The sequence below is a fragment of the Phocoena sinus genome, chromosome 3 (genome assembly GCF_008692025.1).
Source record: "Phocoena sinus isolate mPhoSin1 chromosome 3, mPhoSin1.pri, whole genome shotgun sequence".
Taxonomy (NCBI): domain Eukaryota; kingdom Metazoa; phylum Chordata; class Mammalia; order Artiodactyla; family Phocoenidae; genus Phocoena; species Phocoena sinus.
In genome coordinates, this window is record NC_045765.1 from 158,418,674 (window position 1) to 158,431,225 (window position 12,552).

General features: G+C 35.5%; 1 pseudogene; it reads right to left on the reverse strand.

The window, feature by feature from the left end:
* Nucleotides 1–699: 699 nt before the first annotated feature.
* Nucleotides 700–8,763, reverse strand: LOC116751134 (annotated as a pseudogene).
* Nucleotides 8,764–12,552: the final 3,789 nt, after the last annotated feature.

The window sequence follows — 12,552 nt, forward strand, 5'->3', positions numbered from 1 at the left end:
TATTAGCCAAACCATGTATGAGCCTACCATGTCCTTCAGACACTGTGACTTTAACAAATCCCAGATTTCCCAGAGCCAGCCTCTATCAGAAAGTTATCTTTCCTTCTCCAAACCTCATTCCACATATTCGTGAATGAATTATTCGCAGGTCTTTCTTTTATCTCTATTCTTTTTATTATCTCTCGGTTAGAAGGAGATCTGCCTTTCTTCTAGCAAGGCTTAACCACAAGTAAAAGTTCAAACTTAGGTCACTTGTGGAAGTTCATGGACATTTCAAATCTAACAAATTATTCGAACATGCATATAAATCCCTTTTGTATAAAACCGATGTCGAAATTAAAGGAAAATAAAAAGACAGGCTTCAGATTTAGAACAGCTTGTGGCTTACCGAACCAGGCTTAATAACTTTACCACTTTTTCACCTGCCCTCAGAAGAACCAAACTTCAAATATAATAGATACTAGTAGGTGAACATTGCGCAGCTGGAAAATATTACTCTATAATTAGAAGTGTGCACTGGATTTTAAAACATAGTATAACAAGGAATTTGTGGACATTAACTTACCATAAGGAAGAATAGTTTTCCTCATTTTCCTAAGTCCCCTGTTGATTTGGCCTCTTAAATTTTCAATAGAGGTATGTGAAGATATTGCCACATTCGAAGTATCTATCCTCATCAGTCAAAGAATAATGTCAGAATCACTGCTCTGGAATATCAGCCAAAGCCCTTACTTCACAAGTATCTTCTTTCACTTCCCAGCTCACAGGGTTGAACAAACCGCTTCTAATCAGCACTAGGAGAGATAAGGACCAAAAGAAACATGTTTTCACATTCATCATAACCTAAAATGAATCTGTTAGTCACAATCTTCTATAAACCCACACTAACTTACCCTTCCTTATTTCCCCATATTCCAGTCATTTATGTTCAATTTTACTCATTCCATGTGAGGATTTTATACTTTTTCAACTTTATACCAATGCTCATCTGTGTCTCGCCTTTTAACTACCATGTGTCATGCGACTCATTCACGTGTTTAACACTAATTCATTTATCCTACATATACACTGAATGCTTACTATACAATAGACGTTGTTCCAACCAAAGAGAAAAGAGTGATGATCAATACCAACATTTCTTGCTCTAATACAGCTTTTATTACAAGATGTGAATAAAAACAACAAGAAAACACATCAAACTGTTAAAATCTTTATGTAGAGGATTAAAAGAGGGTGTAGGATAGAAGTGACTAAGTGATTGATTTTTATTGTTGTAAAGAAGAACACCATCAAGTGGAAATATGAAGGACAAAAAGTATTTGGCTTGAAAATTTTAAGGGAAATAACATTCTTGGGAAAAGAAAAAGAAATGATTAGTAGATGGGCCATAAGTTTCCCCAAAGCTTGGTCAGTTAATGGAAACAAAAAAAGCCAGTTTGGTTGAAGCATGACAGGTGAAAAAAAAAAATTAATGTAAACTAGAGACCAGTTGATAGACCTGGGCTGGGTCATGGAAGGTTTGAAAACTAGTCCAAGAGTTGTAGACTTTATCAGAGGGTAAAGGGGAATCAGGAGAAGATCTTAATCACAGGGAACAGGTCATGTAATGAGCTATATTTTACATATCATTTTGACTGCTACCAATTGAATTCATTGTAGTGCTGAGAGCTGGACAAGAGCGGAAGCAATACAAATGAATATTTTGGGTGAGATATTGTCAGTTCACAGTTGGGGGAACAGAGTATAAGTTACAGTACAGACTTCAGAATTTCACAGCCTACTCAGGATACTTGGTCATTCCTCTGTAATAACAGTACACACAATCCTCAGAGTTTAGAAAGGCCATTTCTATCCCCCCAAGACTCCCTGGGTCCACTCCTGAGCTGCCACTTCTCCCTGAAACCACCTTGAAAGTCAGTTGAAGGAAATAATCTCCCTTTTTTCAACTCCCATGGCAGTTTTTGTGCATCACCTACACGAAGCTAAGCAAAACTTTCTTTACCTAATATTTAATTGAAGAAAATACTAATTCTAAATATCCTTAAGGAAAATAAATCTGCAACACTCTTGCTTCTCCACATGACACACAATGGTGTCTTGCAGAAAACTGTGGTTACTAATAAGTGTTCAAAAAATGAAGGGTGTGGCCAGTGTGGCAAGGGCTGAAATACAAAATGGTAGTTCAGAGCTGAGAGTATAGTAGAAGGCAAGTGCAGGATCTGCAGAACACCATCTCCTGGGGCCAAAAGAAAAGTCATTCTCTACTTGGTGTGTAACATCTGAGGTTGGAATGCTGCAGGGTTCTGTGAAGGCACCAGCAGTTGGGTAAGGCTGGGGTGATGCTGGGGAAGGTTTAACCATGGCCATTTGATGTGATCTCCCATCTCCTCTCCTGCTCTTTCTCCCTAGTCCTTACCTGTGCTGATCCTTTTCAGGGTCTTAGTACTGGCTGCTCTTTCTGCTTTGATGCTCTCACCTAAAAACCCAGTTGTCTGTTCAGACATTATTCAGTTTGCTGCACAAACTCATCTCATGAGAGAGACCACCACTGACTATGTTATCTGAAATGCCCCCTGTTTTATTCCTAATTCTTCATCTTTTTTTTTTTCCTTCATCGGTAACACAACATATTTAATCTTTGTTTGTCATCTGTCTTCACTAGCAAGGAAGGTTTGTGAAATCAAGGGTTTTACCTTATTTTATCAACCAATTCAGCCCCTAGACCTTTTCACATAGACTGCTCTTAATATTTGCTGAATGAGTGGCTGGGCAGATGGATGCATGAAGGCAACCTCTAGGGAATGGTCTGAAGATTTAATAAGAGTTAGGTACAAATAGGTAGAAAAGGTGAAAGGAAATTCCAGGTATAATTAGAAGCATCTTTATAGGTACATTCAAGGCACTGTAGAGAGTTCATTGTTTATGAATATGGTGTTAAGTGATAGCTATCAAGAAGAGGTCAGGGTGTGTTGATATTTGATGAATAATATGACAACGTGTTTTAATTTCATCTTGAGATTAATTGATGCATTGAGTGATATCAGTTTTACATTTTAGAAGGAACAATGCACATCACATGGATACCAGATACTTAAATTAAAATTGATCAAATTCTATGGTGATTGGCTCACTTTAATAGTTCATGACAGAATAGGTGTATGCAGCTACCTTTCTCTGTTTAACTTTCTAAAATGATACTTCTCACAATCATCTTTTAAAGAAAGAATTACACTACCTTCGAACTCATTAGAGCAGTGTCAACTACCTGCCGTATGGATAATATACTCAGGAGAAACAACCTAAGAAATGCACATTCAAGAAAGGAACCGAGATTTTCTTTTTCTTTTTTTTAGATTTATTTAGGCTGCACCAGGTCTTAGTTGCAGCATGCAGGCTTTTAATTGTGGCGTGTAGCATCTAGTTCCCTGATCAGGGATCAAACCCGAGCCTCCTGCGTTGGGAGCATGGAGTCTTAACCACCACTGGACCACCAGGGAAGTCCCCCCGAGACTTTTTATAAAAATTTTTCGATTTCCTAAATTTTGGTTTACAGCTATCACCAAAGGTGATATAACTGCTTTCCATAAGTTAAATGTTTTTTCAGACAATTTATTTTTCTGGGAACCTCTATTTAAAAATAAAAGTACGTTGATACGCTTGCAGTAGATTTGTTACATTATTCTCCTTAACTATTTATTTATTTTTATTTCAAAGCTATCTGACAGTACAAAATTTGCTGTATTTTCAGAAGAAATTAGATTTTTTAATATAGAATTCAAGGTTAAATTTGAAAGTTATTTATTAATTTTACTAAATTTATTCAAGGTTAATTTTGAAATATATATTAAATTCATTAAAATGTAACAAATATTCAACATCTTAACAATTTCACAACAAATTATTTCTGGGAATTCACATATCATTTGTAAAATAATCTATGTAATTTTGATGAGTGTCAAATCTTTGTTATTATAGAAATCTGAATTGTAATTAAAAGAACACACACACACACATACACACAAAATCCAAAATTAGCTTGAGCAAGAGACTAGTCAATGAGAAGTGATTTGAAATAAATTATACTCATCTACCCTTTTCAAGAACTATAAAAATTACTTATAAATCATTTTTTAATATTTTGAATAAAGTGTGAAGTTATAAAAATAAGTTCTTATCCATGTTAAAGCCCATGGAATATTCTGGTACTTAAAATATTTGTTGTTTACCTGAAATTTCAAGTTTAACTAGGCATTTATGCTGTGTTGTTATTTGTTAAATCTGACAACACTACTTTCACATGACCCACATTAAGCTAGTTCTCTCTAATCTTGTATTTTTAGGAAATATTATTAGCCTAAGTGCTATTTTTTTTTGTTCCCTATTATATAACAAGGGCTAAAACTATCCTTGAGGGCTAAAACTATGTTTTATTCATTTGTATATTTATCAGATTACCAAGCACAATAACTTAGTAATAACTGTTCATAACCCAATAACTATTTGCTCTTTAAAATTAGATAAACATACAATCAAGTTTAAATCATCCATGTATTTATTATGCATGTTCGTTTTTTCCAAATACACAGTATCTTATGGAAGTGCAGAGAACAACTGGATTTGAGTGACTACCAGGTTTAAGCACTGTGGTAGGTGTTAGGATAACTGTTGCAAGGCTGGTTAAAGCCACATTAAGGAGACAAAATGACTATACTGGAAGCAGTCAAGGAAAATGGAAAGTGGATTATTACTGTAATAGTAGTTTGATTATATACTAGTAAGGGCACTAGACTAGCACTCATACTTTTTGTTTTCATTACATTTCCACTACTTACAAAATTAATGTAATTGGTTTCATTTTATATTTTTTTAGAGTGGATATTAGAAGATTCTAAATTAAATATGTGGTTTGCATTATATTGCACACTGGATGCCACTGATTTAGTAGTGTTGAAGTTCTGAAAATTGCATCTCTAAATGAAAAATCTGTTTTTATTTGCTGTTAACACTTAGAAAGAATATTTTACTCCCTTTTTTGTTGTTTTTTTGTTTACCTTTATAAAGCGATAAAGCAAGAATAAATATAAGAACTAACTATAAAATAATAAATTTATTTTCAGAATATAATCTTCATATTTATGCATAAATTACTAATAATAATTTGAAATTTATTTCAATACAGTAATTTACTGGAAATATATCAAACTAATAAAGAATAAAAAGCATGTATCATCTGTTTTAACTGTCCATAATTCGCATTTTAGTATATTTGTTCCTCTGAGAAAAACATTTACATAATGGAGCTTAAATTATCATGCTAAACTAAAATAAACATATATTCATGCTTTATTTATAATGTAGTTGACATATAAATTCTGTAAAATAAATTAAGAATCCTACTATTAATAATATTTCTTTTAATTAATAAAAGTTTGCTGAATAATCTTTTTAACATTCTCTAGCAAAAATGAGAGCATTTTGTTAATGCATAATTAGCATGTTTTAACGGTTTCATTTTCTTATAGAAGGCACAACATGAATCTTGTGCTAAAATTACTAGCTGCTATCCAGAACCTGTAGTCAGACTTTGTGACCACAGTTCTGGGTACAAATGGGTTTAGAAATAGAGGATCAAGATTAAATTGATCTTGTCTCACCCTCCAGTGTACTTCAGGCACTGGAAGAACTCAGATATTGCTAATTATTGCCTCACCTACCTCCACCCACCTCTGCTGCTCTGTCCATCTCATCGAGCCCAAAGCCCAGAGGTAACAGGCCCTCTGCAACAAAAGTAGTGAACGTTTATGTGAGCTGAGAATTTATTTATGTTTTTGTATTAATAATTTCATCCTCCCAACAGTTGTATCAGGTAAGTACTCTTATTACCATATTATAGATAGGAAACTATGGCAGAAGAAGTTTTAACTTGCCCCTGTTTTAAGGTTGAAATTCATAGAAATAGCATTTGAACATTGACAGATTGCACAATGTACGTGATCTTAACCACTAGGCTACACTGTTTCATGGTTACGTTAATATTTTGTATGTCACTACACTTTACCTAACAGCTCAAATATGCAAAGCTTAAATGATATTTTATGATACATAAGACTAATAATTATTAGTAAATGCTAATTAATCAAGATGTGTTCAAATCAAAATAGTTATTTCAGTTACTGTTTATTACACATTTCACAGATATTTCATTTAACGATAAATATACAGAAAATTATTTCTGTGTATCGAACAGTATGTGAGCCGAAGTAACATCAGGATTTGTTACTATATCAAGACCATCAGATGTTTCTATAATGTTAATAGAAACATAGGCTAACATTTATCTCACAGTCATTCTTTGGTAATACTGTACTGCTGATTGTTATTTTTCAGCATATAATGTGATATTATTTAAGTAATTTATGATTGTAATTTAAAAGTATAGGCCTGAAATTTATTGAATATTGTTTTCCTTGTTCTATCACCTTTCCCCCTTCCTTTATATGTTAACATAATTAGAAGTTGTTTTATAGCTTTGTCAGAATTGTTAAAATATTTAGAGCCTTAAAATATTAATCAGGAATCATTACATATTCATTTAATGACTTTCTAACTGACATGAAGGGAAATGAAAAATGAAATATCTCCCATAAAGCCATTGAAAGAAAATAAAACTGTCTATAAAATATCCATTACATGAAATGAATCCCTACAGTCCTCTGGACTTGAACTCGTCAGACTGCTTCATGATGAACATTACTTTGTCTTTTAAGTTAAAAATGTATAGTTTTCAATTACAGGGTTTTAATTTACTTTAAATTGCTAATTAATCAACTTCAAACACTAAATTTCTGATGTATTGGGAGCTTTATACTCCTATCAAAATGTATATGGATAAACCCTGCTATAAAGATTATTCCTTTATATTGAGATGGCTATCTGATTTTAACTCCCAATTCCGATAAACCTTTTCATTAGAGAAGTTTTACATCTCTCTGATTTTTTCCTTTCTAATCATATCAACCACCATGAGTGTCAGCATGTCCCAACCCTAATTAATAAGTACTTTTCATTGAACATGGAAGATGAGTAATTTAAACATGTGTTCCTTCCTGTGTATATCAGCTTTCCATGTGTGATGTTTTTATTTCAAAATGAATGCTAGAAGGGAAAATAGAAAAAAAAAATTGAGTCTCAAATTCCTGAACTGTTTCCACTATACGTCCTTTCAGAATGGTCTCCATAGTATTTTCTCTGGGCATCCCTTTTATGTTCTTTCTCTAATAGAAACGTGCTTCTCTCCTGAGGACACTTCTTCCTATGTGGGCTTCTCAAAGGATAGTTGTTTAGCTCATGCAGCTCAATATCCAAAAACAAACAATCCAATCCAAAAATGGGCAGAAGACCTAAATAGACATTTCCCCAAAGACGATATATGGATGGGCAACAAACACATGAAGGATGCTCAACATCACTAATCATTAGAGAAATGCAAGTCAAAACCACAATGAGGTATCACCTCACATCAGTCAGAATGGCCATCACCAAAAAATCTAGAAACAATAAATGCTGGAGAGGGTGTGGAGAAAATGAAACCCTCTTACACTGTTGGTGGGAATGTAAATTAATACAGCCACTATGGAGAACAGTATGGAGGTTCCTTGAAAAACTAAAAATAGAACTACCCTATGACCCAGCAATCCCACTACTGGGCATATACCCTGAGAACACCATAATTCAAGAAGAGTCATGTACCACAGTGTTCATTGTAGCTCTATTTACAGTAGCCAGGACATGGAGCCAACCCAAGTGTCCATCGACAGATGAATGGATAAAGAAGGTGTGGCACATGTATACAATGGAATATTACTCAGCCATAAAAAGAAACGAAACTGAGTTATTTGTAGTGAAGTGGATGGACCTAGAGTCTGTCATACAGAGTGAAGTAAGTCAGAAAGAGAAAAACAAATACCTTATGCTAACATATATATGGAATCTAAAAACAAAAAGGTTGTGAAGAACCTAGGGGCAGGACAGGAATAAAGACACAGAGCGTCTTGGGACACCTTCTAGGTGCTGGGGAACGTGTCACAGCAGTAGGTCTTCTTGGTGTCGTGGAAGACAATGCACATGCCCGAGGTAAGCGGGAAGTGAAGCACCACCATGGCGCAGTGGTAGCGCAAGGCCAGGTCCACGGTGGCCACCGTGCTGATGATGTTGTGCCCGTAGAGGACGGCACTGTCTGGGCTGATGCCGTACCTGATGCGCAGGGCCTGCCAGGCCACTGTCAGCGTAGAGGTTCTTCTCCAAGGGTTTGCCCAAGCTCACCCTGTAGCCGAAGTAGTTGGAGGAGATGTTGCAGTTGATGCGCATGCCCAGGCCAATGCAGAAACTGCTCATCTGGCCCAGGTCTACTGTGTCGCCCTGCGAGAAGAGAGCCGTATACCTGGCGCTGGGCATGCAGCACATGTACATGCAGGAGACGTGGTTGCCCCAGCTGCTCTTGGTGGCCAAGACCTCGATGGTGTCCAGCTTGTGCTGGCTGTACAGAAGTTGGCGTGCTCCAGCAGGTGGAGCTTCCAGTGCCCCGGGGGCTGCCAGCCAAGGTTCCCAAAGGGGTGGCCCTGGCCCACCGAGCCTGGGCTCAGGCTCCGGCACCAGCGAGTAGGTGGGCCCTGGAGGCAGGAAGGCGAGCTTGGCGGTGATGAGGCCAGGGCAGGACGGGCAGCAGAAGAGGCAGCAGAGCTCGTTCACCAACAGGCTGTTCATGGCAGGCACCAACCTCCTGAGGCCGGTACACAGCTTGTTCCTGGAGCTATTCTCTGAGCACAGGGCATTGATTGCTTCTCTTCTTAGACACACGGCTGCACAACTCGTAATGCTCTACTAGACTGAATTCCCTTCATTCTCCTCTTCCTCCCATGACATAGTTCTCTGACAATCAGAAGAGCCGTCAATGATGAAAAAGTCTAAATTCCACCAGGCACTGATGCTACGGCTATTCCTTTCTCCGGCTCACCTCCTGTTATTTGTGGAGACTATGTTTTCCAAAATTCAAAGTAGCTTTATCACTCTTCACCTATTGGCTGTCCACTCATTTGAGCTGTGTATCACTTCTGCTTCATCAATGCACTTTTTTACTTTTACATGATTTATTGTTATGGGGAATTCCCTCTGAAATTGTAAGATACCAACTATTGCACTTAGTTTTCAGGTGGTTAGCTTTTGTTATATGTTCATGCACACCCCCCCTTGGTATTTTACTTGTAGCCAGGAAAGATTGACAAGTACCACTCGTCAGATGTCATCTGAAACTAAATTTTGAAAACCATATAGTATAGCATTGTTTGAAGTTTATGTGGGAAATTTAATCATTATCTAACTCTTTTAAGTGCCAAGAGGAGTGTGTTGAAGCATGGTTTTCATGAGCCACAGGCATTTTATTCAAATATCCATTTCAGTCAAACCTGTTTATACTACCTATGTGCACACTTTTCATTTGTTATCAACACATAGACACAGTAATTGAGTATATCATGTAAATATAAACTATACATCATATATGTGAATATATAAGAACAATTTTCATTTAAAATGTACCCTCTCAATCCTCTAATAATTAACTTTCACACACTCTCTTGAGGGCAGGGACATTTTTAATTACTTCAAGTAATACACTGAATAATTTGCATATATGTATAAATATAGTTTAATTCTTTTACATTTATAAGAAACAGAAAAAGTACTTTTGTGTAGTCTAAATATTACTTGCATTTCCAAAAGAGAAATTAATTTTATTACATACCCTAGAAAAAGCGACATACTAACACAGGATTTTACACATCTCTTTAAGCATGAAACTAATTCAAATTAATAGAGGAATAATTGCCCCTCTCTCTTGCTACAGGTATTCCTTAAAGAATGAGCACAATGTCACAGCAAGGAGAGTGACATTTGTTTAACAAAAAATCATTAACGTGTCTGTTCCTATTGAACTCTGTACTCTATACTCTATTGAAAAGCTATACAGTTGACTATGCCTGATAATCTAGTTTTGTCAGTTCACTTCAAGCCAAATAAAATGTGAAAAAAGCCACAAGTCCTTTTATACTTATTCTTTGGAAATAAAACTATTTATTTGTCCTGAAGAACAAATAACTACCAAAAACAAGAATTAAAACAAAATTTCATAAAATAATTATATTTTATTCATGTCTTACTTCTGTTGAGATTGTTAGCCAAGGTTATAAAATGAGGTTTTGCTTATTGATCTTAATATTAAAAATTTGAGTGTATTGTATCATTCATTTATGGTCTGGATTAATTATTATATATTAAAATTCTCAACCATTTTCTTTTATTAAAAACAATGAGGAGACTTCCCTGGTGGCACAGTGGTTAAGAATCTGCCTGCCAATTCAGGGGACACGGGTTTGAGCCCTCAACCAGGAAGATCCCACATGTCACGGAGCAACTAAGCCCATATGCCACAACTACTGAGCCTGTGCTCTAGAGCCTGCGAGCCACAACTACTGAGTCCATGAGCCACAACTACTGAAGCCTGTGTGCCTAGAGCGCATGCCCCGCAACAAGAGAAGCCACCACAATGAGAAGCCCGTGCCCCACAACGAAGAGTAGCCACTGCTCGCCACAACTAGAGAAAGCCCGCGTGCAGCAATGAAGACCCAAAGCAGCCAAAAATAAATAATTCATTTCAAAAACACTGCTTACTTATCAAGTTATCATTTGTAGAATAAGGAATTGCTTGTTTTCTCTACAAAACTTTAAAATGCTTTATTTTTAAGACGATAGTGAATTTAAATGTCATGATTTTATTTCTTCACCCAACATTTACTTTATTATTCACCTAAGATCAAAAGATCAGACAAATCTTATGTAGAGTTGTAAACTGATAAATTATTTCTTAGAGACCTTACAATTTTCTTCCCATCCTTAATAAAAGGATCACCTTACCTTGCTTCTCCCTTTATCTTAGAAACATAGAATTATGCATCTACTTCTATTTCCACAAGGCTCCTCCTCTTTATGTTTCCCACATTATATCCTTTCAAGTAGATTTTGGTATTCATCATATTTCATGATTACTGCCACTAGCCAACAAATATATTCTCTTTTTCTCTTTATTTTATTTTTATTTTGCATTTTCTCAGAATTCTCCAATTCCTAAAGTTAATTACCACTGGCAACAATAAATGCTTTCTGTGTTAACCTAAGTTTAGTTCCTATTTTTAAAAAATATTTTCATACATCTTCTAAATTTGAACCTGAGCCTGATGAACACAATAGTTTGGAAATTCAGATACTACAACAAAAAAAGCATACACACACACACACACACACACACACACACACACACATATTAGCACCAGAAATAGTCAATGGAATTGAAAATATCAGTGAGAATATCTGATCCTGCTCCACATTTGCAAACATTGGGATAGATGAGTAGTTTCTGAATGGAATAAGGAGTATGGTCATAGCTTCTACTGTTAGTTCAAAACTTTACATTTTTTCAAAGGTTTTCCATATGTATTTTGTGGTTACTTCCTCACAATTGTCCTATACAAGTATTATTATTGAAACTTAATAAAGATTTCAGTGTTTTATCTGATAGTATGCTGACTCAGAAGCCATCTTTTTCATCTAAGTCCTTGTGGTAACTTTCCTGTTTTCACATAAGTTGATTCTTTTTATATATTGTTGGATTCTGTTTGCAAATATTTTGTTGATGATTTTGCATCTATATTCATCAAACATTGTCTTTTAATTTTCTTTTTCTTAGTGCTTTATTTTTCTGCTTTTGATATTAAGGTTATGTCCTCAGAATGAATTTGGGAGTGCTTCATGCTCTTCAACTTTTTGGAATAATTTGAAAAGAACAGGTGTAAGTATTTTTTTATATGTTTGGTAGAATTCTCCTCTGAAGTCATCTAGTCCTGGACTTTTGTTTGATGGGAGTTTTTTTTTTATTATTACAAGTTCAATTTTACTACTAGTGATTGGTCTGTTCAAATTGCTTATTTTTTCTTGATTTAGTCTTGGCAGGTTGTATGTTTCTAGAAATTTGTCCATTTCTTCTAGGTTGGCATAGAAGTTTTCATAGTATTCTCTTATGATTTGTTGTACTTCTTATCTTATTAATTTTATCTACATCCGTTCCTTGGTAATGGGGTGATTGGTTCCAGGAGCCCATTCAGATACCAAAATCCTCAGATGCTGAAGTCCCTTATGTAAAATGGCCTATGTAGTTGGTCCTTGTATCCTGCAGTTGATGGAATCCATGGATGAGAAACTCAATGATAAGGAGGGCTGACTGCATTTCTAATGTTCCAGAAATTTAGTTAGGTTCACTTAAGAGTTAAGGTAATATTATTACTATGATATTATTCACTGGCACCACAAGTAAGAACCAGGAAATATAGACAAAAATCTATTTTTTCCAACAATCTCTGTATCTCCATTTTTTGTGTATCCCATCCACGGCATCTATATTTTTGGCCAAGTGGCCTGCAGTGACCTTAAACTGACACTAGCTCC